This window comes from Hoplias malabaricus, chromosome Y (genome assembly GCF_029633855.1).
Source record: "Hoplias malabaricus isolate fHopMal1 chromosome Y, fHopMal1.hap1, whole genome shotgun sequence".
NCBI classification, from domain to species: domain Eukaryota; kingdom Metazoa; phylum Chordata; class Actinopteri; order Characiformes; family Erythrinidae; genus Hoplias; species Hoplias malabaricus.
Genome location: NC_089820.1, coordinates 61,351,505 through 61,365,873, shown reverse-complemented (window position 1 = coordinate 61,365,873; position 14,369 = coordinate 61,351,505).

Here is a 14,369-nt window from a genome sequence, read left to right as displayed (position 1 = left end):
AGTGTGGTGTGTTCTCTCTGTGTCTGCGTGGGTTTCCTCTGGGTGACTGTCTGTGAGGAGTGTGGTGTGTTCTCCCTGTGTCTGCGTGGGTTTCCTCCGGGGGACTGTCTGTGAGGAGTGTGGTGTGTTCTCCCTGTGTCTGTGTGGGTTTCCTCCGGGTGACTGTCTGTGAGGAGTGTGGTGTGTTCTCCCTGTGTCTGCGTGGGTTTCCTCCGGGTGACTGTCTGTGAGGAGTGTGGTGTGTTCTCCCTGTGTCTGCGTGGGTTTCCTCCGGGTGACTGTCTGTGAGGAGTGTGGTGTGTTCTCCCTGTTTCTGCGTGGGTTTCCTCTGGGTGACTGTCTGTGAGGAGTGTGGTGTGTTCTCCCTGAGACTCAAAAGTGTCCGTAGGTGTGAGTGTTTGAGTGAATGTGTGAGTGTGTGTCGCCCTGTGAAGGACAGGCGCCCCCTCCAGGGTGTATTCCAGTGATTCCAGGTAGGCTCCGGACCCTGAACTGGATAAGGGGTACAGATAATGAATGAATGAATGAATGAATGAATGAATAAGCAGGTTTCAAAAATAATTTCCAAAACATTTTAGTTTCCAAACATCCAACAAAACTTTACATCAATGAAAACTGAAAAATGTTGTTAAACTCATCCCACTCACAGTAAAAGAGCTGGTGTCACAGGAACAGTGCTTTATGAGACCGGAGAAAAATATTGTTTGGATTCCCAATGAATTTGAGATATTCTTCATGTAGAACCAACCCCCCCCCCACACAAACCCCCTCCCCGCCACACTCCACACACACACGCACACACACACACACACACACACACACACACACACACACACACACACATACACATACACACACACACACACCCTCAAAAAAAAACAATACAAAGACTCTTCCCCAAACACCCAGCAAAGCTCTACACTGGGGCCTTTAAGTTCAGTTGGTTTTTGAAAATTAAATTAAAGGCTCAATCCCCAAAGAAATCCAAAGCATATCATTAGGACAATTATGACTTTAATAATATCACGTTAATTGAAAAAGTATGACCTGGCGGAGAGCACGTTCTCCAACACCGTCTCAGAAAAATGGCCTTTGGGTTGATTTTACAGTACAGTACTTACATTGGGACCTAATCAGAAGATTAATCTGGGGGAAAAAAGCGGGACAACTTTTTTAATTAGGGCAGTCATTCCTGAGAACAACATACTTTCCAACTGACAAGAGCTAACACGAGCGGAGGTACGACCGCAGTTAAGAGCAGTTAACCTACATACAGGAACCTCCAGCACTGGACCACAGCTTCAAATCATGCCACTACTTTTATTTATGATCAAAAATACAAAAAAAGCTGATGATTGACAGTTGTGGAACTCTTCAAAAACTTTGCAGCACATTGGTGTCACCCCCAAACCGTCCCCAGCACTTACACCTTTCATCTTTCAGAGAGTTAGAGAGAGAGGAACGTTAAGCTCTGCTCTGGCTTCAGATCCACAGCTGTTTGGCTCCATCCTTCCACTGTGAGAAGAACAAAAGGATGTGGTGTAGACGAGAAAAAGGGAAAAATGCCAAAACGGAACTTTTTTTTGGGAATTAATCGAACGTTTCTGGAAGGTTTTGACCAGCGTCAAACTCAGCGACATCATTCATATCATTCAGTAATAACACAATGTGTAATGTGAGGTTAAATATGGTGATGTAGCGTAAGTGGAAATCCGATCATGTGATCTCTAATGCTGTAATGTAATGTAATGTAAAGCAGGGGCTGATACGGCCGGTGCTGGAAGACTGGAATATTGGATGGGGTTTGGTCCATTAGGTAAATCTCCCTCTGAAAGGCCACTTAAGGAGCTTAAAGCCCTGCCTCCTGATGAGAGAGGGCAGCGAAGAGAGAGGTGGGTTCAGCTCCACTGGGCTTTTATTGAGTTCTGGAGGTAGGACTCTCTCTTTTCCTTGTGCTCTCTCTGAGGGTCTCACACTAGAGAAAAGGGAGGGCTTCCGCCGTCGTGCACTGCTGAACCCTCTGCTGTTCATTCACACCAGTGAAAACACTGATTTCACATACTACTGAGAGCTTTAGTCCAGTATCGCATCCACGGCGCCTTCGTTTCAGTCGTTTTGTTGGTTTTTGTTTCAGTGAAAAGCTGCAGGAACTTTCTTCGAAACTGTAGTCTGTAAAAACACAAAGAGTTAATGAGAATGAACATGGTTTTTGTGCCTAGCTTCTATCTACGTGCTATTACTTCCATATACACCTTTATAAAGTTAGTTAAATTGAGCATTATTAACTTAAACATCAACAGAACGTTTGAGTTGACAGGGCACGTGCAGACGTTGTCACAACGTGGGACAGAGAACTGTCTCGTCATTTTTTTCAACAGCTAATGGTGAGCGACTAGAACAGACTCTAGCTCTTTTTATTTTGGATATTTCCGTCTGTTCCAAGTGGTCAGTGGTGTGTTACACATGTGGACACCCCCCCCCCCCCCCCTCGAAAAAACAGAGCCCTCTGCGGAGGGGCAAAAGGAGCCAGGAATAAGGCACAAAACGTGCAGAATCATCACACATCAGACGCTACATAAATAATACAGACACAAACAACGTCAGAGGAATGTTTTAGACTTGTATCAGAGGAATTAACAAAACGATTAATAAAATGTGTTTCTTAATCTACCTCAGGCACACACACACACACACACACACACACACCGGTAGAGAAGCTGGTTTCTCCACAGAGCTGTGGCTCTAGACTGGGGTTCTGTTTCACTGCATTAACGGAGTGTACCCTGCCTCAGAACCAACAGAGCACGTGCTCTGCTTCTCGCGCGATTGTGTTGCAGGTGACGAGGGTCTCAAATCACTGAGCTCGCGCGCATCAACGTGCAGCGTGAGGCGCTTTCAGAAGCCAGAGCGCGCATTCACCTCACACACACACACACACACACACACACACACGGGAGGCCTCGCGGTTCTTCTTGCATCTGACAAACCATCACGCTCAGCTCGCACAGTCACGCGCTTTAATCACGATATCGAGCCTCTGGTACACACCCAGCAGCGGCGCCGGCTCACGAGCCTTAGAACTTTATTACATATTATTACAGTTTGGTCACCATTAGCAACAGCACACTGATCCTGGTTCAGCCAATAGACAGCTCTCAATCAATCAAACACACACACACACAACTACCTCAGTATCCTCGCTGCCCACTGTCTCATGATCTCACTGTATCTCTCTCTCTCTCTCTCTCTCTCTCTCATACACTACCACAGTTTCTCAGTCTCTCTCTCTCTATTATCTCACTCTCACCTTTACTGTCTCATAAGCTCACTGACTCATTTTCTCATTTCCTGTCTCATTATCTCAGTATCTCTCTCTCTCTCTCTTTCCCTCTCACACACACACACACACGCGCGTCTCTCTCTCTCACTCTCTCTCTCTCTCTCTCTCTCTCTCTCTCTCTCTCTCTCTCTCTCTCTCTAGATCACTGGGGTAAGTTCTTACAGATGGCACTGAATTCAAATACCATGCAAAGTTCAGCTCTATTAGGTGTAATCCGGGAAATATTTACATTCATTTAGACATTACACTGATCCCAGCCTGGGTCTGCGTTACAGGTTTCTGCACAGATCTGAATATCCCTCGAAATGTTCTTCCTGTCACGGTACTTTCCTCAAATGTCAAATCTGGAAACATCTTTAAAACATCTATCTGTTCGCCCAGAGACAGTAGCTCATCTGCTGCTGCACAGTCTGAGCTGGCCGTGCTCTGGTCCCTCATCAGTGGACACAGGACGCAGGGGGGGTTTAAAACTCCAGCAGCACTGCTGTGTCTGATCCACTCTCCCAGCGCAACACTGTTTGGTTTTAACCTCATGGCCAGAGACAAACTAATCTACTGCATGGTTATTGTCTCACTTTTCTGTTATTTTTCAAAAGCACTTCTACTTAAACTGATAGATTAACCGTAGATGTTTTTTTTTGGGTGAATTCCTGCCTGTTTTGTGTAAATTTACATCTAAACACACTGCAGGGAATTTCTGGGACAATTTCTTTTTACACGAACGGACTGTTAAGATGGATGTGCACTTCCCGAATTCACAGCAAACTACTAAAACAATTTTAATTTAAGAATCGTCTTTCTGTAAAAAATAATAATAACAATTATAATAAATAAATAATAATAATAAAGTGCTGTAGTTAGGTTTAGAGCTCACTTCAAATGTATTGCGACTATTCGACTTTTCAACCTCTAACAAACGTTTGGTTGAAACCAAAAAATCACCTGCTATTCGTCAATAACTCAATAAAAAAAACCCTGGTTCATTTACTGAAGCTCAGATCAAACCTGTTTTTCTTCTTTCTTTCTTTCTTTTTTCAAATTTAAATAATAATGCCACACTGTTGCCTTCAACAATTTTACAATTTTGCAGAATTCACTGGAATTTTTCGTTCTGTGTTGTTTTGCCTTGAAAAATAAATAAATAAATAAATACAAATTTAAAGACTGAAAAATACAAGACTTTTTGAGCAGTTCACTCGGAAAACGTTTGCGTTTTAACTTCGCGTTAATTGGATTGTAAATAAAACAGCTATTATTTACCATTCTCAAACAAACTGAAGCTTAAACACGCTTTTTTTTTTTTAAACAGTTACAGCGGTTATTTAGTAAACTTTTGTAAAGAATTTCCCAGTCTTCAAGTCTCTTTAGATCGTGTTCGGGGTTTTGCCTGGTTTTCATTTCCGTGATGTTGCTTTACGGAAAATCCGACATTTCTCCACGATGTTTTATTCGAATTGTTTATTGTTATTTGTCGGAAACTGATGAGTGTTTGTCTCTGGGGTAAAACCATACAGCCACAAAACTCATGACCAGGGCTCCTTCGGTTTAAAAGAAATGAACATTTGAAAAGAAAAACAAAAAGTAGGTGGCAGACGTAGAAAAAAAAACGGTTTCAACATTTGTGGAGTTTGACTTTGTGAGGTGACGCCCTGCGTGTTTCTGACTGTGGATGGGTCGCGCGCTGATGTGGAACCGCTGTTGTTTTACCGGATTATTTTACATCTGATCTCAGCGAAGGGGCTTAATTTTTCTTCTTCTTTTTTTTTTAATCTCGCGCTTAATATCCAATTTAAATGCATATGGGTCAAGTGACACCGAGCAGCCACTTTAAACATTAGAGATAATGAGCTTGCGCCAGGGTCTGAGGGAAAATGATATGATTGATGTTTGAATAAAAATTCATCTTCAGTAAATGAAAATGTTTGCGTCACATTTTACTTTCCGCAGAGAAACTGTAGAGGGGTTCAGGACACTGGGGTTTCATTTTAAAACCCGCTCGGAACAGAGGCCAGATACATGAGTGAATATATCTGCAACGATTATTAAGAGGCTGATTATACATCATTTGTTGTAAGGAATTGAACCTGTGGCTTGTAATGACGACAATCCACTGTAAAAAAAACACGTTTTTAAAATGAATATTAACACTGTTCATGAAAAAATAAATGTTGTAAATGGAGACGTTTTTGCTTTAGACCTTTGTTCTTCTATAAGCTCTGAGTACACACTTGGAGACTCATTTTAATTGACTCTTTCACAACGCGCTCAAACTGTAAACGCAACCTAAATAAAGCCATGTGTTTTAAGTGAAAGCAAATAACTTTAACACCGAGTTTTGTTGTTTAATCGTCAAAATAACTACTGCAAATTACTGTTTTATTTTCGAGAAACATCCCCTGGAAATAATTAAGTAAACATCAAACTGACTGTAAACGTCTAAAACTTGAAACATCAGTTGATTTGTGACACACACTTTCATCAAACGCGTGTATTTTTAGAGTTAATTTTTGTAGTTGATTTCACTCGTTATATTTGGGGTTTTTGCGGTGCACGTGTAACAGAATGTAATTAGATCCTGTTGAACAAAGGAAAGGTGGTGGTGGTCGGGAGCTGTTGAGAGCGAGGGGGAGGGCCTCGCCTTGACTTTTTTAATCACCTCAGTCACAGGGACTTTTTCAGCCTCGGTTTTCTTCTTTGTGTCTGTAGACAGCTTTTATTCCTCAAGGTTAGAAAAAGAGAAAAAAACAATCTGACTCTTTGCTCCGAGGAAAGAAGCCCAGGTCCAGTGTGGGAGGATGTTAAGATGATGATGATGAAGATGGTGGTGGTGGTGGTGATTTGTGGTGCCGTTCAGCTCGAGCCAATTAAAGATTTTAAAATGAACAGCAGCCTGTACGAGTTCAAATGGCCTACACAGGTGACCTACCTCTGGAATTGGGACACGCCCATCCCCCCCCTGCTTTCAACTACAGACTTTAAACTCAACCTAAACCTCAACGCTAAATACTCACTCAGAAGTCAATGACAAAATGGGCGCGTCCCAATTCTCCGCAGGTCGTGAAAACAGAGACGCACCCGGTTAATGACTGACTTCATCACTGAGCGTTTTATTAAAGAACTACAGAATAGTGAGTAGAGTCAAAGACGCCACGCTCGTTCTTTTTAGTTTAAGGACAGCTTCACTGCTCTGTGGCTGCATCCAATGATAAAACAAGCACGTGAGGTGTCTCTGGAAAGTTGGGACTCTTCGGTTTTGTGACTGAACCCGAACCTGTCCGAGAACTAACGAGAGCATGGTGTTTTCAGGAAGATCACACGCATCTGCGGCAAGAAAAAAAAACACATCAACAATAATAATAATAATAATAATAATAATAATAATAATAATAGCAATAATAATAACTATAATTAATAATCAAATACACGGTTGTAAATAAATAAAAATAAAATGAAATAAGTCTAGAGCCTAGAGTTTAGTGCATATAGATATGTGTGTGTGTGTGTGTGTGTGTGTGTGTGTGTGTGTGTGTGTTATTAGAGTGTCATTATTAAAAATCACTACACATCACACACACGCACAATACACATATATTAATAATAACACTCATTTATAAGAAGGAGAGAGTTTGGCATGTAACTACACTTACAACAGTGTTATTACACTATTATTACTACACTTTACTGCGTTGTTCCACTACAGGTTTAAAGTCACGAAGCTGCTCGGTGAGAACGGGGCACTGCGAGCTCTGAGAGTTGTCTGCGGTGTGGTGTTGTGTTGTGGTCAGGTCCCAGAAGCTGAAGCCTCGGCGTCATATCGTCGTCGGTGAGTGGCACGAGCGCGCGGTTCCCTCCCCGTGAGCTTCACTCTCATGTTATTACCACCATCCGCATCTGGCGCAGTCATTTCGTTATTACAGAGCAGAACTATAGAGGAGAGGGGGGGGTGGCTTCCTGTCCGTGAGATTCTTCCCCTCTCCTCCATATTCAATCCCAAAATACATTAATATAGATGTCCCGCACTGGCCACGCTCACAATAAACACTGTACAGGCCGCGCGCGCGCGCATTATTCACATCAAGTTCATGAAATTACCGCAGGAGATGGAGAGCACGCGCGAACGCCGATGTAAACGCCACATACGACTTTAAACTTGAAGGATTGAGAATGTAATGTATCAAGAAAGGAGCTGAAAAAAAGACCCCCCCCACACACACACACACACACTTTTTTCATTCTCCGGGACTCTCTTTTCTCTCTCTCTGATCACGCGCCGTTACCGCCATTGTCTCGCGCTCGGTTTTGCCTGACCTCAGCCTCACAATAGCAAACTTCCCCCCCAAACAATGAAAGAGAGAAAGAAAAGCGTTCCTCTCTTCCTTCACTCTTTCACGCGCTCTCCATCCGTCCAAATGCACGCGCAAACTTTCACACACACACACACACACAGCACATTCCCAAGCGTTTAGGTTTTAAACCATTTCAATTCCTGCAGCGCCATACAAACAGTCACTGAAGCTTCAGAATATCGTCCCTGTCCCAAACTCTTATCTCCATTCCTCTGATCTTTACCCCCCCCCCCCCCCCACACACACACACACACATCAACTATGAGCAGCAGGTGGCCTTCGCCCTGTGTAACAACCTCAAAAGTAAAGTGGACCCATAGGAACGCCCTTTGACCTTAGCGACGAACAGCCGCTATCCACCAACCACAAGATTAAAACCACTCCCAGGTGAAGTGCTAATCACTGATTGTCTGGTTACTGTGGGGAATAAGGGGTGGGATATAAGCAGCAGGTGAAAAGCCAGTTCCTGAAGTTGATGTTGGAAGCAGAAAAAATGTGTGGGTCACTTTGACCTGCCTTTGACTTCCTAGTTAGTTTCCTACCAAAAGAGGTTCGAGGAAGAAACACTAGGGACAGTAACGCACCTTTGTCAGATCTCAATTTGACGCCAAACTGCATCTTTATTTGAAAGGTAAAAAAAACTCATGAAGTCTCCTGAAATATATTTATATTACAACTAAAACCTATAAGAAACACGTTTTGGACCAACGTGCGCGTCAGTGTCACGTTCTGTGCAACTAAAGCGTGAAATCACACGCTGCCTCTAACACCACGAGCCTGGTTTAGTGTTGGGTTATAGTTAGGGTTCGGATGATGCATGGTGTTAGGGTTAGGGTTAGGGTTCGTCCTGCTGAGGTACCTTTTGCTGTCACTGAACATAAATTCTAGATCATTTGTAGGTTTCTACGTTGCATTCCTTTCATAAATCTCCCAAACCCCGGCCGTTCGTTTTGTGTTTGTTGTGATGTACCTTTAGGGAACACACCATGGACTGGGACCACTGCTGTACCTTTGAAGGACCTTGTGGTCCTGACTGTGTGGTGTTGGTGTTAGGGTTAGAGTTAGGGCTTGGGCTCTGTGTGACGGGCTCGTGCACTAACGTGTTCACTACACGCTTTTCCTTTGTTTTAAACGTTTCTGACGCTGATTTCTGTCACTCACCCCGTTCCTCCGTTTAAAGTTGAGAGTGAAAGGAACCCAGAAATGTCCTGCTCGTGTTTATAACTGACCTCTTCAACACTGCTCTGTGGAGAACAATTAGCAGAACACACTCTCGCTCTTTCACGAGCGCGTGATTGATGGGTTCCAAAAGCGTCCAATCAAGCGCAGGTTAACCTGGAAATGTAGTGGCTGACATTCGCCTTCGCTGTTAGAAGCAGCCCCTAAATATGATCATTTATATTTAACCAGATCTACTTCTGGATGCGCTCAGTTTGGTCAAATTTCCATCACAGTTTTGTCAAAATAATTTACAACCCGTCATTGAGAAGGTAAGAAAAATGTCATTTTTAGGACGAGGAAAACGATGGTTCTCTACAATTAACGTGCGCCAAAAAGCACAACAATTTGAAGAAAAGAGACGTGAAGATAATCAGTGAATCGTTAGATGCTTAAAAAAAATAAATAAATACGGTTCTGGGAACTTGCCCTAAACGTCTCTTAGAGGAACCATCCGTTTAAATGTTTTTTTTGTTTGTTTTTTTTTGTTTTTTTAATGGAACCAAAAAATCTGTTTGGCACTTTTATTATGAAAACGGCAGACCGGGCATTCTTAGTAATAAATAAATAAGTTAAAAATAAAAAGCGTTGTTTTTGGATAAGTTTGAAAAGCAGAGCGATGTTCTATAGAACCATTTTTAACGATTCCTTAAAAAAAAAAAACATACAATTTTGAGATTTTAAATTATGACGTATTTGTTATTGCCTGGTAAACGGTTCCTATTGGTTCTTTAAAAAACACAATTATCAGAACCTTTTGGGAAACCTTTTTTATTAAAAGTGTAAGAAAATGCTAAAACTGATGTTATATCTATGATGATAAATATTATAAATTGTATTATATATGATACCAAAAAAATATATATATCGTCAAAACAGTGGAAAGAACAGGAGCTCTCAAAGCTCCTAACTGTGTGACATTACTGTTAAAGTTGGGAAATATTTAAAAAGCTTGGGGTTATGATACAAATATGAATATAAAACAACGACGTAATCTAATAGAAACAGAAATGGAAAAATGCCTTTTACTGGCTGCACTCGTGACACCTGTATCTTAGGTTTCTGACGAAACACAATGGGCTTAAATAACAAACAAAAAAACACCACTAAATGAAACAGTTACTGGACTAATTTAGATTTCCAAACTTGGCCATTGTGGAAAACGCGAGCAAACGGAAGCAAGGGGCGAACAGTGCACCTGTTGCTAAGCAGCTGCTCTCCGTCCCATTCGTGATCTGACTGTGACAAAAAGACTTAAAAGTCACTAGAATGTTGAATCAAAACGGGCGAAAAAAACAAACTCACAGTATAAATGACCTAACACGAAAAAATAAGCTGGTTTTGTAAAGGAAATGTGACGGGAAACGTCAAATTTTTGCGCTTTTTTTGCGTTTCCAGTCAAGTTTCAGTATATTGACCTAAGGAAAGGAAAACCTTGGCAGATTTGGCAGGAGAGCTATTGCTTAACAAAACCTCACAGAACAAGTTCCATTAGGCATTTTCAATAATGTTAATCTTCATTAATCTCTCTGTGCTCTATGACGTGTTAAACGTTTATATAACGTTGAGACCTCACATTTGATTTTTGAGCTTTTTTGGGGGGGAAAGCATTAATTGGTGAAGAATTGAATAAATAAACGTTTTATCTAAATGTACGGTTCTGGTCAATTCTTCTGGGGAACCTACTACTGGAGGATTATGTCAGGAACTAAATTGGACGCTGTTTTTTTAAACGTCTTCAACAAATGATGAGAAAAACTGGTTACTGCTTCAAAATATGGTTCTTTGAGCAGTTTTTGGCACCAACAGGTTTCCATCACAGAGAGTAAAAAGCAGGAAACAGGGGAAAGAAAAGTAAATGTTTTCAGTTCTCTGTTCTAAACAGAAGGTTGCTTTTATTAAAGAACTGGAGAACCATTGTAAAGGTGTTCACCGTCTGATGAGACGCGGATTAAAGGGAAAACGAGCTACAGACCTATGGATAACTGTTGTGTTATACGCTGTAACGTATTGTGAAATAACACTCCCTCTACAGAGAACAGGGTTCATTTTAATCCACAGTCACTGCTTATTTACAAAGTTTAACGCATTGGGGATTGATGTATAAAATGCCAAAGACCTGTGGTAAATAATGGGTTAATTATAAATGGCGTATTTCATTTCGCCGTTTAAGTAAAACTCAGAAAATCAGTTGAAAGTTGGAGGACTCTGTCTCAAAGGTGAAGTCTAACTTTGACCAGGGGGGGTGCCCATACTTTCGCACGCGGCCCAGGTCAAACTCCTCGGACTGAACCAGGAAACAGTCTGTAACCTTTCTCCTCATCCTCGCGGTCCCTCAAGGTTTCATTCTCTTTCTTTTCTCCGTTTCGTCAGTTTGTTTTCCAAAGGCGAACAGGAAGCTGGGAGATCCCGGATGACCCCTCTATTGTTCGCGCGCTCGATATCAAGCGCCCATTGAACGCGCCGCATCTGCGCGCGCTCATCTCAGCGCTATGATCTGTGAGCTGGCTAGAGCCCTCGCGCTCATTCACAAAAAAACAGACGTCCCTCTTTGCTTCTGTGCGCGAGAGGGAAAAGAAAAAAAACCCAACTGAAACCTCTTTTTCTTTTTTTAAACGTTTTGGAATCGCAAATGTCCACCGTTCATCTAATTTAGGAGTTTATTTATTTAAATAAGAAGTGGTTAAGATTTTGTAGCTTACTTCCACGAGCTTCAGCTGTTGGTGTTGTAGAGAAGTAGTTGCATTGTAGAAGGAATTGGAGTAGAACCAACGTAACAGTCACGTAAAAATAACGTAGTAACGCTAGATACTATATTTCTAGTAATACTTTCATTCACGTGCTTAAGATTAAACATCCATGGTCTCGAGACGTGTTTCGTTGATATTCTAAATCAAAATAAGCACAGCTTCTCTAAGGAAACACTTAAATATTCACATATATACTTTTACAACAGTCTTTTTACAGCAGTATAACTGTAATTGTATTTTGTTTTTATTTATTTGTTGCTGAGGAAACAAAAAAATGACGTTTGACACAGGTCGCTAACACTTTTGAACACACAAATGCATTATCAGTGATTGAATACAATGGGGGGGGGGGGGGGGGGGGGGGGAAATAAAACTCCCCCAGAATGTGCCGGATTTCTTCCTTGGGTCTCATTTCACCGCTAAAATCTCTCAATTTTAAGATTTAAAGCCTGATTTTAAACAAAAAAAGCGAGAAGAACTGTGCTGATGGTCACTGATTTTGTATGAAATTCCAATATGGTTCTAGACCCAATTCACTAGCGTTTGTTCTCGATGGTTGTTTTGGTTCATTTAGAGCCACTTTCACTTCTAAAGGTGTCAGTATTTCATTAAATCAACAGCCTCTTGTTGCTGAAGTGGAAACTTAATGGAGTTAGACGGGGATTTCAGTACAAAGACCAGACTAACATCTCTGAGCTTAAAACAAGGGGCCGCAGTGAAACCAGGCCCATGGTTAATACGAGGTTTTGTACGATTCGTGCTTGAGTTGATCGTTAAGAAGACTTTTAAAAAGAGAGCGTTAATCCCGAGGAATTCCTTTCGGCATAAAAGCACTGGATCTGATTACCGTGACCTGCTCTTTTTGCTCTTTACCCAAGTTTAAAGTTTCTTAAACAATCTCCGTGTTATGGCTGTGGCTTTAATGAGGAAAACCAAAGCCTTCACACCTATTATTAGCCTCATTAATTAGCTTCATCCGCAGACTCGAATTATTCACGCCATTCCCATATTTTTATACGTAGTAATAGAAGTGTTGGACTAACTATATTCAACTCAGCATTAACATGCACTTAACTCAAATTTAAAGTCAGGGCGTAAAGTTTCGTATTTAATTCGTTAAACAAATCCGCAAACGTTGAGTTAAAAGCAACAATCACGAATTTCAAATAACGTCAAAACACTGAAAGTACAAAGTCAAATACTTATAAACGTAAAAGACAACACTATTAGTAAAAGCTACTAAAAGCTGTCAAAAGCGCACGAAAACGTAAGACAACATCCTTAATGTAACAAATTAGCATCATTAAGAACTATTTTCCAGTTTCAAACAAAACCGTTTTACCATCAACAACAACCACAAATTTCACAACACGTCACATGACCTTGCAGTTTGTAGAGAGTGGTCCTGTCCTTGAGGTCGTTATAAAACACCTGCTCTCAGCGCTCCTCGCTATAACACACTAACTCTGATTCAAAAACTAAACTTAAAAAAATAATAAAACAAGTCTGTTCCTTAGTGAAACTGCCCTTACCTTCAGAGCTGAGCCCGGTTCTCAGAGTGATCCGCGGAGTGTGTGAGGGGGTGTAAGGAGAGTTTTGGAAGAGCAACAGATCATGACGAGGCGCTTAAAAAGCCAGAATAAAGTGCATTTAATGAGGGAATGGTGTGGAGTGGCAGTACTCTCCATATTGATGTGAAGCTGCTTATTACCAGCCTTCGTCAAACTGTTCCAAAGCACAAGCCCACGTCAGCAAGTTTGGAGTCTAGCCCAACGTCAATTATTATTATTATTATTAGGTTTAATATTATTATCAACGACAACCAGAAAGATACCCTGAACGCTTGGCATGCGTAAACGACCCTTCCCTGTGATGGATAACTCTCCAGCGTGTAATACACACGTTAGCCAACGTGGATTAACGTGTCAGGGTCACGTTTTTGTGCCAGAAAGCGAGAAATACACAAACTACGCCTAAAACTACTCGTATATGACACTTTGTTGAGTGGACGCTGGGCCAAAACAGACTTCAGAAATCAATGAACAATTACTGTTTCATATTCACTGCTGCCTTTAAAGCGAAAGGCTGAGGTGTGGCCCGTGCAAAGGTCACAGCACATGGTGTATCTGGCGTATACCACGTTTCCACGTTTCTCCCACATCGCAGCACACTGCCCTGTTTTACCAAAGCCCCCTGTAGAGGGTGTGCACTTATTTTCAATGGCAATTAACCTGTGGTGTTCAAACTTTTGCCCATAAGTCTTCACCGAGACGGGTAGCAGCAGGATATAGACTTTTTGCACGTGATGTAGGTTTAATTTGCTAATTATTATGAAATAAACAAGGCCGCTCGTGCTCCAAGCGGAGAAATCTGCACGCGCGTTCACCTCCTGCCCGCTCAGGTGGTCAAACACAAGGCGTCGACAGCCTCGGCCCGTTGAGGGGTCTGTTAAAGGAGCTCGTGGTGCTCTGAAGCATCCCACCTCGCGCAAACTGCGGGGATTTTACCTCGAGTTTGGCGCAGTTTGATGTGCGCCACTTTTTTGTGGGGGTTTGGCATCACTGCTTTCTTTAAAGAGCCATCAGCCTCTTTTTTTGCGTTTAATCCCAGTGCCATAGTCCTCTTAAATCCATATGAGAAAGCGCGCGTGGTATTATTATGCGTGGAACTATCACGCGCCACTGGACCGGATTCAGATTAATAGGAACGAGGTAT